Source organism: Vulpes lagopus, chromosome 4 (genome assembly GCF_018345385.1).
Source record: "Vulpes lagopus strain Blue_001 chromosome 4, ASM1834538v1, whole genome shotgun sequence".
NCBI lineage: Eukaryota > Metazoa > Chordata > Mammalia > Carnivora > Canidae > Vulpes > Vulpes lagopus.
The window spans coordinates 51754802-51776234 of NC_054827.1; the positions used below are offsets into that span (position 1 = coordinate 51754802).

Genomic DNA, 21433 nt, shown 5'->3' on the forward strand with positions numbered 1-21433 from the left:
ATTTATTCATGAGACACACACAGAGAGAGAGAGAGAGAGAGAGGCAAAGATACAGGCAGAGGGAGAAGCAGGCTCCATGCAGGGAGCCCGACGTGGGACTCCATCCCGGGTCTCCAGGATCATGCCCTGGGCAGAAGGCAGGTGCTAAACCGCTGAGCCACCCAGGGATCCCCGAACATTGCAAAATTAAAGTAATTGAAATGTGAAACATTATAATGGTAACATAAACTTACGATATAGTTATTTGATGGAATATTATAGAGCATATTAAATTATGTTTAAAGAGAGATGCCTGACTGGCTCACTCTTGATCTTGAGGTTGTGAGTTTGAGTCCCACATTGGGTATAGAAATTACTTAAAAAAAAAAAAATCTTTAAAAAAATTATGTTTAAGGAGACTATAATTCTTTTTTTAAAGACATTTATTTATTTGATATCATAAAAAAAAAAGACATTTATTTATTTGAGAGAGCAAACGCAAGCTAGCACACAGAGGGAGAGGGAGAAGTAGACTTCCCAGTGAGTAGGGAGCCCAATATAGGGCTCGATCCCAGGACCCTGAGATCATGACCTAAGCCAAAGGCAGACACTTAACCAACTGAGCTACCCAGGTGCCCCTAAGGCGACTGCAATTCTGTAAGGACAGAAAGAAGATCAGTGGTTGCCTAGGCCAACAGTGGGTAGAGAAAGAAAAATGGGAGTAATTGCTAATGAGTATGGGGTTTCTTTCTGAGGTGGTGAAAATGTTCTAAAATTGATTGTGGTGATGGCTGCACAACTCTGTAAACATGCTAAAAACCATTAAACTGGGACGCCTGGGTAGCTCAGTGATTAAGCATCTGCCTTTGGCTCCGGGCATGATCCCGGGATCTGGGATTGAGTCCCACATCGGGCTCCCTGCATGGAGCCTGCTCTCTGCCTCTCCCTCTATATCTCTCATGAATAAATTTAAAAAATGTTTTTTTAAAAAAACCATTAAACTGTACCCTTTAAGTGGGTGAATTGTACTGTATGAGAAATATATTTCAATAAAGTTCAGGGTCTGTTTTGTTCAGTTCTTCAAAATCAGTAATTTTTTTTAAGATTTTATTTATTTATTCATGAGAGACACACAGAGAGAGAGAGGTAGAGACACAGGCAAAGGGAGAAGCAGGCTGTAAGAAAATGACTGGAAATAAATGTAATAAATGTAGTTGTCAGTGGGTAAGAAGCTTGGGATGATTTTTTCCCCCCATTCTCTCTACTTCTCTATAGTTCAACAACAAAAAACCCAGATTTCCAAATTTTCTATAATAAGCACCCACTATTATTAACTTTACAAATAATGGGGAAAGTGCAGACTGCTGTTTCTGTGGGTATCCGGGTCTGCCCTGTGGCTACCCTAGCAGGCCCTTGGTTGCCTTGCAGCCACAACCCATAGCTCCCCTGGCCCCACCAGTCCACTGCTTGCTTTGCTATGCCACAGCAATCTCCTAAATGACAAGGTAAGTGACACTGTATTCTCATTACCTCCTTTCCCTTAGCTGACCACCAAGACTTATATTCTGGCCTCCCACCTCCCAGCACAGATGTTTCTTCGGGTCCAAAGAGAGATTATATGGAAACCTACAGCTAAGAGGAAAATAATCATATAATTCATTCTTCCAACTAACAGTTGTGTCTACTTTGCAAAGGGAGTTGAGTGAAGCCCAGGAGAAATATGAAATAAAGACACTGATTTGCCCTCTGAGAGTTTTCATTCTTGTTCATGATCAACATGTATTATACACTTGAAAGTTGCTACAGGAGTAAATCTTAAATGTTCTCACTCCATATACACACAAGTTAACTGTGTGAGGCAATAGATGTGTTAACTGACCCTCACAATGTATATGTATATTATATCATCGTGTTGTCTACTTTAAACTCACACAATGTTATGTCAATTATATCTCAATAAAGCTGGAGGGGAAAGGTACACACAAGTATCTCCCAAACAAAACACAGTATGATAAGCAAAACAGTGAAAGCAAGCTCCTTTTGTGGATCGGAACTTGAAGGATGGGTTGAATTTCCTTTGGGGTATAAGGGTGAAAGGCATAGATGTTTGCATAATCTCAGGCCGACCAGACCAAACACTCAAAGCAGCACAGACCACTGAAGGAAAAGCAGTACCAATTCCATAAGGAGATTACACTGAACTGAGTGGCTGGATTCCTTTCAGGGGTCAATCAACATGTGAACCAAGACAGAATCTGTGAACACAATTTGTGTTGATTTTCTGAAAGCTTTTACCAATTTGTTACTGTAAGCATAACGACTTTATATATTTTTTTACTTAGAAGTGATTTCAGGTTTGCAGTACACTTGCTAGAATATTACAGAAAACTCTTCTAAACTCTTTCTCCAAATTTACCAAGTTTTAATATTCTCTCAATGGAAGACTGCTTTACATTGCTGTTTTTGGGGCGCCTGGGTGGCTTAGGTCACGACCCCAGGATCAAGCCCCACATCAGGCTTCCTGTTAGGGGCAGAGAGGGTAGTCTGCTTCTGCCTCTCCCACTCCCCCTGCTTGTGCTCTTTCTCTGTCAAATTGTCAAATAAGTAAATAAAATCTTTTTAAAAAATAAAGTAAATAAAATAAAATGCTGTTTTGGAGGCTTAGGGAAAATAACTTCTACCCTGGCACTAGAAGTCTTAAGTGCTCATGAATCTGAAAGAAAACAGAATCTTCCAAAAGCAGTTTACTGAAGTAAGCACAGCCAGGTCCAAAAGACAACTCAACTGCCAACCTACCCCGACCCTCCACCAGGACCTTCCAGGAAGACACTGAAAACTTTAAAACCAGAATATCAGGGATGCCTGCGTGGCTCAGCAGTAAGGGTGCCTACCTTCCGCTCAGGACATGATCCTGGAGTCCCAGGATCAAGTCCCACATCGGGCTCCGTGCACAGAGCCTGCTTTTCCCTCTGAGTGTGTCTCTGCCTCTCTCTCGTGAATAAATAAATAAAATTTTAAAAAATAAAATAAAATAAAATAAAATATAAAATAAAATAAAACAAAACCAGGGCAGCCCAGGTGGCTCAGCAGTTTAGCGCTGCCTTCAGCCCAGGGCATGATCTTGGAGTCCCAGGATTGAGTCCCACATCGGCTTCCCTGCATGGAGCCTGCTTCTCCCTATGCCTATGTCTCTGCCTCTCTGTGAGTCTCTCATGAATAAATAAATAAAATCTTTTAAAAAGTAAAATAAAACCAGAATATCAGACATACAAGAAGAGCTAGGAAAACACTGAAAAATAAAAAAGAATGTGTGTCTCAGGGGAGGGGCAGGGAGGTTGGGGGCCACCACCATATATTAAAACATACTATAAAGCCTCTGTAATTAAAACACTGTGGTACTGCCACAAGAATAGATAAACAGACTGGTAAATTAAAATAGAAAGCCTAGACCCAAATACATACAGAACTTTATATATGATAAAGGTGGCATCTTAAATCACTAGGGCAAGGATGGGCTTTTATAAATGATGCTGGAATAGCCAAATAGCCCAAAGATGTTCAAGTAAGATCACAAGGCAAATCTTGGGGCGCCTGACTGGCTCAGTCTGTAGAGCATGTGACTCTTGGTCTCAGGGTAGTGAGTTCACATCCCGCATTGGGCATAGAGCCTATTTAAAAAAAAAAAAAAATCTGATATGCCTGTAGTTCTGGTCAACTATGGATAACCCATGTTTTTCTCAGAGCCAGAAAACCAGCAGCAGGCAAGAACTAGTTTCACAAGGGGGCTGCAGCCTTGAGGGGTTAACAAGAGGCCCTGAAGGATCTGAGCAGTGCCTGCCATAACTCCTGATGGGCCCCAACTGCTCTCAGAACCCACTGTGATTTCAATGGAGTTTTCAAGTCTGGGTCTTTTTCTAGGGCAGCCCTAGAGCTTATAATACACGTGTGTAGCATCTGATTTCCATACTATACGCACATTATAACATACATAAGCCCCCTCCCTCCCACCATTTTCCAAGCATGTTATTGTTATCCTCATTTTGAAGGTGAGAAGATCAAGTTTCAAAGACTTGCCCAGGATCACAACTGTTTAAGAGACAGAATGGGGGGCGCGTGGGTGGCTCAGTTGGTTAAGTTTCTGACTCCTGATTTCAGCTCAGGTCATGATCTCAGGGTCCTGGGATCCAGCCCTGAGTTGAGCCCCATGTCAGGCTCCACTGAGTGTTCAGTCTGCTAGATGTTCTCTTCCTCCTCTGCCCCTCCCATCATGCTTGCTCTCTCTCTCTAAATAAATAAATAAAATATTTAAAAAGAGAGAGAGAATAAGGAAATCGTAACTCTCCAAATTCTGTATTTTGGCCCTCAGACTTCCTTATCTGCTCTCTCAGTACCTTTAACTAGAACCACCCTGGATTGACACCTCTCACAACCTGATGCAAGAATCTGCTAATTGGTGATGGGGGGCGGGGGGGGGAGCAGTAACCTCAGAGTCTGACCCACAGGGGTCAGGCTCTTTAGGGAAGCCTGACTTTCTTCTAAGGGCAGCAAGCAGGAAATAGCTTTCATTCATAACCTTTGGGAAGGTCAGGGTAAAGAAATTAGCACTGTTCCATCCTGTGATCTGTCAGGCATTGATTTAAGCACTTTACAAACATAATTCTAGAAATAATGCATCACCCAAGACAAATGAAAGCATGCCCACATCTGTTCTTTTTTTCACATCTGTTCTCGTACACGAACACTCACAGCAGCGTTATTCATAATGCCCATAAAGTGGAAATAATCTGAACGCCATCAACTGATGAAGACATAACCAAAACGTGGTACACCCATTCCATGGAATATACTTCAGCCATAAAAGCAATGGGGTAGTGATACACGCTCCCACGTCACCCTTGAAAACATTATGCTAAATGAACAGAAGCAGGTCACAAAATCCCCTATATTGGGACGTCCGGCTGGCTCAGTGGTTGGGCGCCTGCCTTGGGCCCAGGGCTTGATCCTGGAGTTCCAGAATCGAGTCCCGCATCTGGCTCCCTGCATGGAGGCTGCTTCTCTCTCTGCCTGTGTCTCTGCCTCTCACTCTCTGTGTCTCTCATGAATAAATAAAATCTTTTTTTTTGAATAAATAAAATCTTAATAAAATCTTTAAAAAAAAAAAAGCCCCTCTATTGTAGAAGTCCATTTATGTGAAATGTCTAGAACCGGGGAAGCCATAGAGACAGAAAGTAGGTAAGTGGTTGTTCAGGGATGAGGGGAAAGGAGAGGGTGATGGCTAGAGGGTATGTATGGGTTTCTCCTTCCCTGTGATGAAAATGTTCAAAACCACTGTGGTGGTGGTACTTGCACAACTCTGTGAATATACTAAAAACCATTAAATTGTATGCTTTAGGGATTCCTGGGTGGCTCAGCGGTTTAGCGCCTGCCTTCGGCCCAGGGCGGGATCCTGGAGATCCGGGATCGAGTCCCACGTCGGGCTCCCTGCATGGACCCTGCTTCTCGCTCTGCCTGAGTCTCTGTCTCTATGTTTCTCATGAATAAATAAATTAAATCTTAAAAAAAAAAAAAAAAAAAAAAGAGCAATGGCTAGCTCGCCACCGCCTCCCTCACAAGCAGGACCTCTGACGAAGCACTTGGCCACCGAACCCAAGAAACCAGGATACTTATGAATGCGGCGGTAGACGAACACAGAATGGTCACAGAAACACAACGCGGGTGGCGGGTGCGCGAGGCGCTAAGCGGAGCCGGCCTACCTCACAGGCGGATCCATTTCTCCACAGAGCATCCCGCCCCCTCGACCGCGGAGTCCCACACTCTCTCCGGCAGCCATGTTGGAGTGAGGAGCCCACCCCCGCCCACAGCTGATTGGCTCTCGAGGAGGCCTGACTCACGTCGGGCCAATCAGATTCCAGTCCTCGGGAGCGGCGCCGAGCGCGTGGCCGGAACACGGAACCACAAGGCTGCGAGGCGGCGGTTTCCCTCCCTGTGGAGTAAGGGGCGGAGAGGGCGGGGCACGCCCTGGGCCCAGTCCCCCCCAGGCTAGGCCGACGCCACACGCCTTCATACCTTCGTTTAAGCAACCCAAGGAATACCCCCTCGACGCGTAGTGTCATGTTCAGTCTGTGTTCATCTGCTTTGTTCAACTGACTTTCCCAAAGGGACAAAGTAAAGCCACCTGGGTGGCTCGGTGGTTGAGCATCTGGCTTTGGCTCAGGGCGTGATCCCGGGGTCCTAGGATCGAGTCCCCACATCGGGGTCCCTGCAGGAGCCTGCTCTTCCTTCTCTCTCTGTGTGTCTCATGCATAAATATAAAAGAAAAAAGAAAAAGAAAGGTACTGTATGTTTTAAGCGTGAATCTGCATCCGTATTGCTGAAGCTGAGTAAGCTTCTGTTGTTTTGTTGTTTTTGTTTTTGTTTGTGTTTTTTCTAGGATATAAAAAGGGTCTTTTGTAAGGATGGGGTGGATGGGTAGGGAGAGGTGTTTATTTTTTTTATTTTTGGGTATAAAAAAGGGTCTTTGGTAAGGATGGGTGGATGGGTAGGGGGAGGTGCTTTTCCTTTTATTTTTTTACTTTTTTTTTAGGATATAAAAAGGGTCTTTTGTAAGGATAAACTTCTGTTGTTAAGGAACCTAAAGCCCCCATGGGTTTGCCTCCAGCCTGGCACAGAGGTTGGGTGCGATGTGATCATTCCTAGGACAGACTGAAGAGCAGAAGAGCAGCTGTCAAGAAGTCCCTTTCCCTCCCGGAGATGCTTCATGACACTACAGGTGCTACAAACTTCTTAGTAGAGCTCTCATGAGACCTAACCTTTCTAAGGACCTTAAGAGCAAAAAAAAAAAAAAAAAAAAGGACCTTAAGAGCATACTGTAAGCACAGGGGAGAGCTGCTGACCTCTTGGATGAACCCTTAAATAAGAGATGGTATAGGAAGGTGAATATTCTCCTTCCTTCCTTCCCAATAAAAACCCCACTGGAAAAAAAATCCTAGCTCTATACTGGAATAGACTAATGAGAGGTTACTGTGGGTAAACAAGTAAAAGGCATGCATCCCTTCTTCAGTTCATATTTTAAATCTACAATATATACACAAGAAAGCAGATAACCACATCTCTCTCACACACACACACACACTGGCAGGGACATATTTGACTGAAAAATACTTCTGAGAGTTCGCATAGTCTAGACACGAGAAGGAAGAGCTGAGTTGACAGGAGGGAAGGGATGGACGGGTCCTTTTCCCATCCCTCTATTTATGGGAGTCATTTCCCTTCAGGAAATGCTGAGCCCCTTCTCCCAGGACCCTGTTGGGAATGACGCCTGCACCGGCTGACCCAGCCTTCCACATCCTCCTCCTGGCCTCAGCAATTCTCCCCTCGTGACCCAGTCCGTACTGGGAACCCAGCCTGTAAACGACAGTGCTTTTAGAGGCCCCAGTCCAGTGAGGAAACTCAAAAAGGGCGGGTGGGAGAGACCCATGATGAAGCCAGAAAAGCCCGTGGGGGGTGGAGAAGCTTCTAAATCTGAACACAGAAAGGGGATGGATCAGTAGGAAGTTGGGGCTGGAAATGAGGATGCTGTGGCCCAAGAAATTAGTGGCTCATCTAACTTTGGTCACCTGGTTGGTGGTGGCGGAGACAGGAGCAGGACCCCAGGGTTCCTGTCGCCCCACCTAGGGCTCATTCACCAGCTCCATACTCTTCCCTTCCCCAGAGGACTCATGTTGCAGTGGAAAGCTGTCCTAGGGGAACCTGGGTCTACTGGTTATGTGTTCTTGATGAAGGTGGCTCTCTTCTCTTCTTGGTCTTCTCTTTTTGGTCAGCTGAGGAGCCAGCCCACCTCTTCAGAAATCCAGACAAATTTCTGAGGTCTGTGCGGTTTGGGGGTTTGTTTGGGGTTGTTGGGGTTTTTTTTTTTTTTTTTTTTTTGGTCTTGTTTTGTTTTTTAAGAAATGAGAAGTGTCCTTTGTTATTAGGACATTGAGGGATTTTTGAAAAGCGACAAAACCCAAAAACATTTGCCCCACTGGCACCAAGTAATATTAGCTGTTGGCTCCCAGGTTCTTCTATTTAAAAAAATTTTATTGAATATAGTGTTCAGAGCTTCCGGGCCATATACCAGGGAGGAAGAGAGACTTAGTGTTAGCAGGTAAAAGGAAATGAACTGGAGATTGAGGGTAAGACAGAAAAGTAGAGACAGAGAATCAGAAAGAAAGACAAAGGCTGAAAACCAAAGAATCAGGGATAGAATGGCAGTGAAACACGGGGAGGAAGAACCCACCAAAAAACCGCCAAGGCAGACTAAGGGGGGGGCTACGTTAGGTCATATCCAGGTGCCTCTTCATCGGATGCAGCAACCTGGCGATCAGCTTTTTTTGCAGCTAAAATGGACATAAAGGAAAAACCTCGCCCAAGGGTATATCCCAAGAGTATATTGTGGGCAAGAGAATAGCTAGTATGTCCTATTGGCAAACACCCCCGTGCTTCAGTGAATTAGAGTTTTCCCAGCTCCACACTTCTGTTCATATCCTTGCCCTCAGTTGTCATCCTCCCTTCTCCTTGCTCTTATAGTCCCACCTACCCTTCAAAACCTAGTTTAAATCCTAACTGCTCCATAAAGTCTACTCTGATCACCCCAAACTGAAGTTCTTCCCCACTCTCCTGAATTTCCAGAGCAGTTATTAACTTATCTACTCTTGATAGTCTAACTTTGTGCAACCTTATGTTCTTTCATCTAAGGCTGGCTTCAACTGTTATGGAAATACGTTTTACCTGGGGTGCTTGGGTGGCTCAGTCGATTGGGTGGTTGAGTGTCATTGGACTCTATTTTGGCTCAGGTCATGATCTCAGGGTCATGAGATCCAGCCCCTTTCTGCACCCTCCCACCCCTGCAATCAGGTTCAAGCGCATGCTCTTTCTCTGAATAAATATTTTTAAAAATTAAAAATAAAAAAATACATCTTATTGAAGGTTCAACATATTTATGTGCAATAATGAATGGCTTCAAGCTGCAATAATGAATAACATTTATAGAGTATTTGCTGTTCTCCAGGTGAGATTCTACATAGATTCTTTTTTTTTTTTTTAAGATTTTATTTATTTATACATGAGAGACACAGAGAGAGAGGCAGAGGGAGAAGCAGGCTCCCCGAGGCAGGACTCAATCCCAGGACCCTGGGATCATGACCTGAGTCAAAGGCATATTCTCAACCGTTGAGCCACCCAGGTGCCCCTTCTTCATGGATTCTTTCATTGAATCCTCATGCCAACCTTACAACTGTCTCCCCTTTACAGATGTGGAGACTGAGGTCTAGAGGAATAATTCTCTCCACATGGATGCTGAATGTGTCTGGGTTGTCAGATTCAAGAGTCCATTGCCTAGCACTCAAAGAAATGCTTTGTCCCAGAGTACAGGCCTTCCCTTCCTGAGTACAAAGTAGCTACTCGATAAATTGTTATGATTGGATTTTATTCCAAGTACCCAGTACCCACCCCTCTCTCCCCTCCCCTCCATTCCTGTTCTGTCCACCGCGAACACCCTGGCACCAAGGCACTGCCTGGCCATCCCTTCCACTCCCAGAGGCTGCCCTCAAGCTGCCATTTTGTGACTTTTTCTTGCTCCTGAATGCTCTCCTGATGTTCCTTTTAACCTGACCTCACCAAACGGTAATACCGGTAATAATACCGAGGGGAGGGGAGGTAGTGCCCCACCCCCAGCCCGCCGGGTCAGTCCTGGCCCATGAGCACCTGGAGAGCCCCAGGGCCTGTGCCTACCAGCGCTGGATGCTCACCCCACACCATGAGGTAGGCACTTGAAGGGATGCACCTGAAGGCCACGTTTTGTTTGCTTCTTGACACCCATCTCTGGCTGCAGCTGAGCTGCTCCAAACTCCTCACTTTCCTGCCTCCTCTCTCCCTAATTCCTGTCCTCCTCTTCCTTTCCTCCCCCTCACACCCTTTCCCACCCTCTTTTGCTGGCTTCTGTTCTCTTTCTTTCCATGAGCAGAGACTTTCCAGCTTGGCTCCCGGCCAGCACATTTGGACAAAAGGCAGCAATCTTCAAGGAAGACGTCATCTCGCATCCCCCTTCCTGGGGCCAGGGAGGGAGGAGGGGGCCCAGACCGCTCTGCCGGGGCTCCTTGTTCTGGGAAAGGCCTCGAGAGATGGGGTTAAAAAGCAAAGAATCTGCCAACAGACCCAGGTTCAAATTCCAGCTCTGCCACTGGAGCTGTGGGACCTGGGACAAGTTTTCAAAGACGCAGTTCTCTCATCTGTGAAACTATGGTGACTGTAGCACCTACTTTGGAAGAATGCAGTAAGGATTAAATGAGAATGCACCTGTAAAGCACTCAGCACAGCACATGTCCCATAAAAAGGGCTCAACACTTGTCTTCTGCAAGAAAGGGTGCTTAACTCTGCCAAATAATAAAATAGGAGCAATCATGTGGGAGCTCATAATAATAACAATAACACATCCTAGGCTCATCTGCAGGGCTGTTGATCTTGCCTCAGTTGTTTCCAAGTTGGGAAAGCTGCAAAACACTCTCAAACATGGAATTGCCATTGCAGTGCAATCTGTACAAGTTGGTTTTGAAATTGGAAGGGGAGCTGACCCCCTTTTCCTTTTCGGTAGAGACCAGGACGTGCTCAAGTTCAGCTTCAGCCTGGATGTGGAAGTAGGAGGAGCCCACCCTTGATCAGCACAGCGGGCTCATCCTAATTCCCCACCCCTTCCCTCCCCTCCCCCTCCTTTTCAGGCTCCCTGAACTCTGAGGTCCTGTTTCTGTTTGTTTACTATCTGTGCCTGGTGTTTGGTACTTGGAAGTTGTGCGATGCCTGGGAACGTGTTCCTTTTATTTAGCTAGGTTTTTAGATATGGGAAATGGTCTTTCCCCCATGATTTTATTTAGTTCATCTGGGCCGGCATGAATGGATTTGAATTTAATCAGTAAAATTAACCAAAGAGCAAATACAGGAGTTCGCATGAGGTGCCGTTGGGAAATATGCATCCAAATATACAAATATAGGGGATGGTCCCTGCCTCTTAGAGCTAGGGATAACAGCTGTAAGCCCAACTAACCGAATGGCAATTAAAGATTGCAATTGTTCAAGACAAAAAGGATTGGGACGACTGCATGGCTCAGCGGTTGAGCACCTGCCTTCAGCTCAGGGTGTGATCCTAGAGTCCCAGGATCAGGATGGAGTCCCACATGGGGCTCCCTGCATGGAGCCTGCTTCTCCACCTCTCTGTCTCTAATGAATAAATAAATAAAATCTTAAAAAAAAAAAAATAAGACAGGATCAGTCCAGGGAATGCCTGACACATATTTCAAAAAAGTCATAGTAGGAGATTGGTTCAAGGACTAAATCTGAACTACATTGGGGAAGGTTATGAAACAAATATAAACTAGAGGAATGTAGAGGTGGGCAATGAGAGAGGAGTCACAGACGGCCTCAAAGCAGTCGGATCTGGTGGTCCTTAAGACTAGATTGGGTGCCTGGAGGTGCCTGGACACCTGGACTCAGGGGATGGAAGCCCCTGAGTGATGAGAACCAGGAGAAGATGAAGTGGGTTGGTGGCTTACACTTGGGCATGTCCTGAAAGGAAGGAGGACGAGTTAAGATTGGCTACCTTGGTTAAATAAAAATACACAATGAAGGTATGCACTCTATTAGACATGATAGAGTTAAAATGACACATTTAAGAGGACCCTCCTGGAGTAGGCAGTCAGAGGTGAAGATCTAAGGGTCTGGCAAAAGAAGCCCCCCAGGTGTAAATCTGGGAAGGAGCCCCTGAACCTGTGAGCAGGAATGACCTGAGGGACAAGTGCAAACAAAGAGAGTGAAAAAACTGGCATGGGGCGCTGTTACATGGCCCTCGCTACTGAGCTTGCCTCAGCTTCTTTTTCTTTCTTTATCTGGGCCTTCCAACTAGATGGTGCAGTCTGATGGTGGTACACAGGCCTTGGGCTTCTTTTTATTCCTCTACAGTGTCTAACCCACAGTTGGTCTACTAGGAGTGAGGCACAACTGCTTGTTGGAGAAGAAAAATAAAATGAATTGGTGGAGATCTCTCTTTCTAAAGACAATGAGGATAACCAAAGACTATGGTGTCTCAGGGAAGGAGGCACTTGAGTACTTACCAAAGGTGGCTGGGCCACCAGCCAATCAGAATGGCCTCACTGTTAACCCTGTAATGGCTGGATCTGGGGAGGTTGGGGTTCCCGGGAATGTGGGTGACTGGATGCTCAGGGCAGTGAGTGTTTACCAAGCAGTTCAGAAGCAGTCAGCATTTTGACAAGTGGACAGATATATCAGAGCACATCAGTTCTACGTCAGCCTTGACCTGGGGTGGGGGAGTGGACATGTATATTAGGGAGGTAAAGAACAGTTAACTGGCCACAGGATGCATCATTAATAACTTCAGATAAGGTCCCAGCAGATGGTTAGGGAAGGAAGCAGGATTCCAGGGCCTCGGGGAGGAGCTAGTGGGCCTGCCTCAGGGGCTCCATCTCCCCAGCCTGGAAGCAGCATCCTCCTCTTTTCCTTCAAGCAGCTGGCAGCCTGAGCCTTGAGCTGTGTATCAGAAGCTGCTTGTCTTTGACCCTTTCCCTGGCTCTCTCCTCTCTGCCCCAGGCTGGCAATCTTGGCTGTCCTGTGTTCAGGGGAGACCAGAGCCTTTCTTGGCCCTTCAGAAGTGCTGGGACCTCCAAGTCTCACTGTTTTGGGAGGCATCAAGGAGGTTACTCTTCTCTGAGATTTTTTCACCCCATTAGATGCATCAGATCAGCAAAGAGGGTAAACAGAAAGCACTGGTCGCTTTTTGATGTCCTGGGAGCTTATGTATGTTTGTTGATTGTCACCAACACAGACGATGACATGGACCAGATGTAAAGGATGACAGGGGCCACAAGATGCTGGGGAGTTTTACTAGGGGTTGGATGATCACATACTTCATTCCAAATCTGAACCACTCTCTCCTACAACTCACAGTCTTAAGTAGAGAACCCCCCTTAGCCCCCAGAGAGCTGGAGACATTTTCTGGCATAGAAGCCTAGAGCACCTGCAAGCTGCTTTTAGAATCTCCTCTGCATCTTCCTGGTCACCACCCCTGACCAAGTCTGCGGCTGAGAAACTGGCCCACTGGCCCATCCAGCTGCAGGGGATGCAAGTTCTGAATCTCAGGCCACCCCATCACCCCTGCCCAGTGATCAAATTGGCCCTCTATGCCTTCTCCCCCAGATAACTTCTCCCTTGACCATGCAAGGGCAGTTTTAATCCTGATGGGCTGCATGATCCCATCCAAGTGCCTTTGCCTGGTCATCTGGGGGTGACTGAGCCTGTAACTCCCAGAGACATGAAAAGCACAGATAAAATTACAGCTGCTTAAAAAAAAAAATTACAGCTGCATTAGTGTTTCCAATTTGCTGAAAAAAGGTAGTCGGTTATTATTTTTCTCATGGTGAGCTGGGGGTTGGCAGGGAAAGTAGTATCCATCTCCTCTGACTCTTTTTGGGGGAAAAAGTTCATGTGTAGCACCTGACTGACCCCTCCTCTTTCCCTGGGCTGAGGGCTCTACTCTGGGGGAGTTAAAAAAGGCTGGGGGGCAGAGGGACAATACAAACTCATGTCTGCTTATGTCAGTGCACCAGGACCAGCAGGGAAAATGGGCGCCACGGCCAAATCTCCTCCTTTCCCAGGGCGGCTGTGAGTTGCAGTTTCCAAGGACAGTCCCAGCATAGATCTGTTGTAGACCAATTAACAATTTATCTTAGGGACTCCTGGGTGGCTCAGTGGTTGAATGTCTGCCTTGGGCTCAGGTCGTGATCCCGGGGTCCTGGGATCGAGTCCCACATTGGGCTCCCTGCAGGGAGCCTGCTTCTCCCTCTGCCTGTGTCTCTGCCTCGCTCTCTGTGTCTCTCATGAATAAATAAAATCTTTAAAAAAAAATTTATCTTAAGTGCTCGCTTTTTACTTTCAAAGTGTCCCAGTCTGTATATACAGTTGCCCTATCCACAACCCAAAGTGGATTTCCAGAGAACTTGGTGCTAAGTCAAACGCAACCCTACCGTATCTCTTTTTGAGAAGCAAGGAAGTATGAGGGAGAAAGGGGAGGCACTTTGGATTATTGCACTGGGATGACTCGTGTATAACCTACCCCACCCATCCCACATTTCCGCCTACACAATATGTGGACTCATGGTTATGTGGGATCAAGGTTATTGGAACACGAAACCAACAGTCAGAGACAAAATTAAATCAGTTTGCTGATGTCAATCTACAAAATATAATAAACTTCTTATAATTTTAATATGCTGCCTATTTTAATAAAACTCAAAATAGTAGATTCCCTTTATGAATGTACCACACTGTGAATTTTAATTTTTGTATTAACTTAAATAGAAACTCATAGTAAATTCGGTGGGGAACCGGGGTGGGAACACTTGGGTTAAGAGAGAGAAAGGTTGGGGCACCTGGGTGGCTCAGTTGATTAAGCATCTGCCTTCAGTTCAGGTCATGATCCCAGGACACTGGAATCAGTCAGGCTCCTTGCTCAGTGAGGAGTCTGCTTCTCCCTCTGCTCCTCACCCTGCTCTTGCACACACTTTCTCAAATAAATAAAATCTTTTAAAACGAGAGAGAGAAAGAGGTATAATATAATAATATATTTTATAATTTTTTTTAAGATTGAGCATCAGAATCTCATTTTTGGGATGTCATCACTGGGCCCAAATATATTCAATACACATTTGGCTTTGAAATATATATTTTTTAAGATTTTATTTATTTATTCATGAGAGACACAGAGAGAAAGGCAGAGACATAGGCAGAGGGAGAAGCAGGCTCCATGCAGGGAGCCCAATGTGGAACTTGATCCCAGGACCCTGGGATCACATCCTGGGCTGAAAGCAGACACTCAACTGCTGAGCCACTCAGGCGTCCCTGAAATCTATGTTTTTTAAAAGATTTTATTTATTTATTAGAGAGAGAGAGACGCAGAGAGAGAAGCAGGCTCCATGCAGGGAGCCTGACATGGGACTCGATCCTGGGTCTCCAGGATCACGCCCTGGGCCGAAGGTGGCGCTAAACCGCTAAGCCACTGGGGCTGCCCCCCACGAAATCTATTTTAATCTAGCAATTATACTTATAAGAATTTATCTTATAGAAATACTGGAACAAGTGCCAGAGAGTGTCTGTAGTGGCTAAAATCAGAAACAACCCAGGGTTCATCAACAGGTAACGTGTTAAACTAATAAAGGCAATCCACACTGAAGGAACACCAGGAGGCTGCAGAGAAGAATGGCACGATGTACGTCCCACATGGACTTATTTTCACAAACTGCTGTTCAATTATGAGAGTATGCACCCATTTCCATAAGCAAACATATTACATACAAAGAAAAGAAAGGTCGGATCTGGGATATATACCACACACTGATTGCCTCAGGGAGGGAGACAGTATGTGGTTAACTTTCATTTTTTTCTGTTTTATTCTTTATGTATTGCTTAAATGTTTTCCAACAAGCAGAACTTTCACAGTTTACACAGAAAGATATATGTATAAATAAAAGTATGTGTATAAAAGTCAACTTACGGGGATCCCTGGGTGGCTCAGCGATTTGGCGCCTGCCGTTGGCCCAGGGCATGATCTTGGGGGTCCCGGGATCGATCCCACATCGGGCTCCCTGCATGGAGCCTGCTTCTCCCTCTGCCTGTGTTTCTGCCTCTCTCTATCTCTCTCATAAATAAATAAATAAAATCTTAAAAAAAAAAAAAGTCAACTCACAATTTTAAAGTACGCTTTTTAAGAAACAAAACCAGCAAAGGAAATGCAGCTGATACTGTGCTTGCACTGGTGTGATAAGCCCTCCTGATAAGACACAGAGCCCTGGGGTACCCTGGATAGATGGTCACGGCCACAACTTCCCGTCCTGGCCCTGCTCTCCAGCTCTATCCTGCTCTCATTTCCTTCTAAAGGGGAGCCTGGAGCCTCTTGGTTCCCACCACTGAGGGAAGCCTACCTCTTCCCTGAGCTTGCCACGAAGGCGACTCACCCCTTCCTTCCCTAAGGCCAGGGGGAAAAAGATAACAGTTTTTGGCAGTTCAGCCTGTTAGAAAAGAGGGTCTGGGGCTCACCTCTCTTCCAGGCGACTGCAGGCCAAGGATGGATGCGTCCAAGGGAAGCCAAAGACAAAGCAATTCTGGGCTGCAGATGGCAAAGGGCTTAGCTTCTATGCAAGCGGAGAGTCGACAGGATACGTTTTTGCTCAGATCAGACAATGATCTTAGCACAAGGGTAAAAGATGGTCTGACTCTGGCTTCTCAACATACTCTGTCTTTGGACATCAAATGTAGAAAACTGAGGCACGTGCTCACCTCATTTTCATGTGACTGAAATATAATTAAAGGGGCAGATGCGCCTGTCAACCCCAATGGGTAGCCAACACAGGGTTTCTTGTTGTTGTTTTGTTTAGATTTTATTTATTTATTCATGAGAGACACATAGAGAGAGGCAGGGACATAGGTAGAGGGAAAAGCAGGCTCCCTATGGGGAGCCCGATGCAGAACTCAATCCCAGGCCCCCAGGACCCTGGGATCATGACCTGAGTCCAAGGCAGAAGCTCAACCACTGAGCCACCAAGGTGTCCCTGTAGGGGATGTTTAAAGACAGCCTGCGGTACCTGTGGAGGCCATCTGGCTCTGTGGAGGAATAAGGCTCCATGGCTGGACACAGGAGACTGGGCATGACACAACGCTGGTCACTCATGAGTACCTGTGAGACATTCCACAGGCCCCCAAGAAGCAAAAAAGATGGGGCTGGGATTCCAGAGAGTAAAGGAAGCTGAGCCAACTTTGCCCACTGCCAGAGAAACGAATGCCTACAAGGTATATTTGAATGTTGTTGGGAAAGTCATCCAGCCTCAGAATTTCCCTTTATTAACCTGTCAGAGTTGCGGAATTCAACCCTTAGAGATTCATTCCTTTTGATTGAGACTTTATGGATGTTCAATTGCAAACTAATTCTCTGTTTCTTTCCCATACAGAAGACATGGGTCAGAAAACAAATACACTTGAATATCAGGAGGCAAGGAGAATCCAGAACTCAGAGGCTCAGCACTCAAGAAAAGCTTATGTGGGTTCCAGGCAGAGACAATGGTGCCAAAGTTTCTCAGTTTGGGCTAAGGTGCAGCACTACACAGAACAGGATCAGGGAAATCTAACTGCAGAAGCCTTGTGATTATGCTTTTAGAATTTCTATTTTTAAAACATACTTCACATACATACTTAGTTTCACACGAATGTGTCTGCCACCAGCCTTTTTACGTGTATCTGTTCTGGTTGGCTTTAAACCCTGATGTTGATGGCTGCTCAGCCATTTGATTCCATAATGAGTAATCTTAAATTTTATGGGGTCCTTGCGTTTGGAATCTGTCACCCACTGTGATAAGCCCTTTATGTGACTGTTAAAGCAGCAGCTCTCACCTTTGGCTGCACCTTAAAATCACCTGTGACTTTTCAAAAATACTGATGCCCACGGGATCCCTGGGTGGCGCAGCAGTTTAGCACCTGCCTTTGGCCCAGGGCGTGATCCTGGAGACCCAGGATCGAATCCCACGTTGTGGTTTTTTTTTTTTAAGATTGTATTTATTTACTTGAGAGAGAGCAAGAGAGAGCGAGAGAGAAAGAAAGAAAGAGAGAGAGAGAGAGAGAGAGAGAGAGCGCGCACCCATGAGCGCGCAAGCCCAAACAGGGGGAGGCAGAGGGAGAAGCAGAGTCCCCACTGAGCAGGGAGCCTGATGCGGGGCTCGATTCCAGGACCCTGGGATCATGACCTGAACTGAAGGCAGACGCTTAACCAACTGAGCCCCCCAGGCGCCCCTAAATGTGTATTCCAAAGTGCACCCTGAGTTATAAATGTTAAAAAAACGTGATGGGGGTGGGGAGTAGAAATCTACTCAATGCTAATATAAGACATCTAAAATTAGCAAAAAGACGGTTTAAACAGTAGCAATGCACTGACCTAAATGCTGCAGGTTCTATTCCTTCCACAGAAAGCAAAGGGAAGGACCCAACCAGGAGGTTTGTGACAGAGTCTGAAGACCTGCCCAGCTCACCTGTCCTCTCAGTTCACACTCCATTTTGTCCTGAGACATTCCTTGTGTTTCAGCAAACACGGTTCCCACCCTCCCAGGCCCAGGCCGCTCTCAGAATCTCTGGTCTCTGGAGTCGCACCCTTTCCCCACCGCCAGGAGCAGGCTTAAAACATCAGGTCTGAGGGTAGAAAGGCTGGGACCTCGGTAGGGGAAGTGGACTTGCCCATCTGAAAGGACTCCTCAAACTCTGCTCCCACTCCCCACCTTCCTTTGGTCAGGATTTCTGGGTGCTCACTGCCCTAGCAGACCCGAGTCTGGTCTGGACCATACTATGACTTGCCTGCTTCCCCATCACAGTGGGAACCCGGGGTGCTCTGCAGGTCACATTCATCAAAGCAGGTGTCATCTCTTCCTACACTTGAGAAAAAGGGCTCCTCCACCCTGAATTCCCCTGGCCCCAGCTGCGGCTGCCCCCAGGCCTGAGCTGACTCTCAGCAGCCCACAGAAATGCAGTAAGTTCCCAAGTCATCACAGGAAGATACTATAGGAAGATAGTCATGTGGAATTTTATCTTCCCATCTTTTGTAATACTGACAATGAAGATTTTTTCTTCTATGTCACTCTTTAGTCTTTACACAAAGTTCCTCATGACAAATTCCCTGTTGAGTTAATTCCAGGAAAAAATTTTGTTCCGAAAATTAATTTGCAAGCTTTCTGTTGTCAGAAATCCAAAACTGTGCAATCCAGTGTATTTTTGTTTGTCTCTAAGCTGCCAGAAAACTTAGAGCCAGATTCATTGTCCAAGTGTTGTAATCTGCTCCACTCAGGCCATTCAAAATATCCACTCCTTGTGCTTTGCTTTGTTTTCTCCTGAGCTTTGGGGCACTTGGTTTTGGTCTAAGTTACCTCACCTGCACCTAAAGCCTGTCACCAAGTCCTACCTCTATCTCTTGGATCCTTCCATCATACCTCAGCATTGCCAATCATCTGTGCGTCAGTAACTCTGGCCTGGGCCCTGCACGGCCTTGGTCCCCATCCTATCCTCCACCAGACCTCCACCCAACAACCAGAGCAGGCTTTCTAGGACACCCAGCTGAAGCCATCACTTCAGCTTCCTTCCCCTGGGGACACACTGTGAATTCTCCCCACATTTGCCTCCCCCTCCCTCCCTTTCCGTGTGTGGTGTGCGCTTGCCGTTTCCTCAGGCTGGAACAACCTTCCCTACTTTGTTTTCTCAATGAAGAGGTTTTCCAGGGTTCAGTCCCAGCATTACCTACTCTGCCGGGCCTCCCCAGAGCTGGGCCACCCAGCTCTGGGTGCCGCTACTTGCAGCACTCACAGCCAGGGCAGCCTATGACTGGTTTGCCTTTTTTTTTTTTTTTTTTTGGCTTTTAAATTTTATTTATGTATTTGCATTTTTAAAAAAGACTTTAGTGATCTCTATACCCAGTGTGGGGCTTGAACTCACAAACCCCAGTATCAAGAATCCCATGCGCTACCAAATGAGTCAGCCAGGTGCCCCTGGTTTTAATTTTTTGACTACCCCAATCAATGGTAGGTTCTGGAAAGCAGAGAGCTATTTTATTCACCCCTAACTCCTAGCACAGAGTAGTCAAGTGAATGATTACACAACACAGGGAGCCTTCAAGTCTTCCCAGTAAAAGGACTGAAGGCCATCCTCCTCCGCCAGCATTTTCACTTAGACTCCCCCCGCCCCAAAAAAAGGAGTCACCCTTTGCTGTTGACTTCTCACAGAACTCACCCCACCAAAGCAGCCCACCCCAAAGACTTTCTACTCCACTCCTCCGGTGAGTTCAATATTCGACGATGCAAACAGAAAGGATTGTTCTTTTATGTCCTAACCATCAAGGGTGTTAAGAGCTTAATAACAAAATTACAGTAGTGCCCGCTACAAACCTCCTACCCTGGGGGCCATCGTTACCTGAGTCCTTGGGGGCATCAGAGAAGTCCCATCCCCGCCGCACACGTCCACACCAGCTAGCGGCCCGCTTGCTCCTGCCCCAGCACCAGCTGCGGAAAGCGCAGTCACCGCACCTCCCGGCCGGCCGAGCCCGCGGCGCACCCCGCTTCCCCGCCGGGCCCCCCGCCGAGGTTTCAGTCCAGCTCTCTCTGATCCCTCCTAAGTATTATCGTGTCTCGTGTTGAGAGACCCCCACTGGGCTCCGTCTGCTCCCAAGTCCACCCTTAGGGGGAAGGTGGGAGAAATACGATCATTTAATCATCTTTACCAGCCTGCTCCCCCAACACCGCGAATGTGGCCACAGTGGGGCGGGGTGGGATCTGGCTGCTGAGCCCCCCTCGGTGCTTTCCCTACACTCACCCTCACGCTCACGCCCCCTGGAACCCGGCCCGCCAGGGGGCCGGGGCTCGGCCCAGTTCCTGCAGGTTTCCGGGGCGCGGGACAGCGGCTTCCCCCCGGCCCCCCGGCCCGAGGCGCCCCGAGTGACCCCGCGCCCCCGGGGCCGTCTGGCCAGCCCTCTGCTCCAGCCCCGCAGGCCCCGCACGTCGCACACGGGAGGCCCGCAGTCGGGGCTGCAGAGGGGCGGCTCCCAGCTGGGGGGGGGGGGGGGGGGGCGGCTCCCAGCTCCGGGGGGGGCGGCTCCCAGCTCCCAGCTCCGGGGGGGGGGCGGCTCCCAGCCCCCGGGGGCCCGCTCCCAGCTCCCAGCTCCGGGGGGGGGCGGCTCCCAGCTCCCAGCTCCCAGCTCCGGGGGGGGCGGCTCCCAGCTCCCAGCTCCCAGCTCCGGGGGGGGGGCGGCTCCCAGCTCCCAGCTCCCAGCTCCGGGGGGGGCGGCTCCCAGCTCCCAGCTCCCAGCTCCGGGGGGGGGGCGGCTCCCAGCTCCGGGGGGGGGCGGCTCCCAGCTCCCGGCTCCGGGGGGGGCGGCTCCCAGCTGGGGGGGGGGCGGCTCCCAGCTCCGGGGGGGGGCGGCTCCCAGCTCCGGGGGGGGGCGGCTCCCAGCTCCGGGGGGGCAGCTCCCAGCTCCCAGCTCCGGGGAGGCGGCTCCCAGCTCCCAGCTCCGGGCGGGCAGCTCCCAGCTCCCAGCTCCGGGGGTGCAGCTCCCAGCTCCCAGCTCCGGGGGGGGCGGCTCCCCCCCGCCCCCCCGCGCCCCGCGCGTCCCCTCCTCCGCTCCCCGGCCCCGGCCCTACCTCCCGGCCGGCCGCGGCTCCGCGGGCTCCGAGGCGCAGCTCGGGGGCGCCCGGGCGGGCGGGGGCGGCGGGCGGCGGGGGCCCGGGGCGCCATGGCCCGCAGCCCCGCGCCCTGCAGTCGGCCGGGCCTCTCCCCGCGCCCTGCGCTCGCGTGCCCGCCGCCCGGCCGCCGCCGTGGGCGAGTGCAGGGCTGCCGC

General features: G+C 48.3%; 1 protein-coding gene across 3 annotated transcripts in view; it reads right to left on the minus strand.

Annotated features, from left to right (window-relative positions):
- DENND2A (DENN domain containing 2A) overlaps positions 1 to 21433 on the minus strand; it is a 105269-nt gene extending 83836 nt beyond the window's left edge. The window contains exon 1 of one of the 3 annotated variants that reach the window (XM_041752610.1): positions 21237 to 21433. The gene's annotated coding sequence lies outside the window, so the exon portion shown is untranslated. Of the gene's footprint in view, positions 1 to 20013; positions 20350 to 20412; positions 20535 to 21236 lie in introns of those variants that run through there. The other 2 variants (XM_041752612.1, XM_041752611.1) reach the window with 2 other exon arrangements.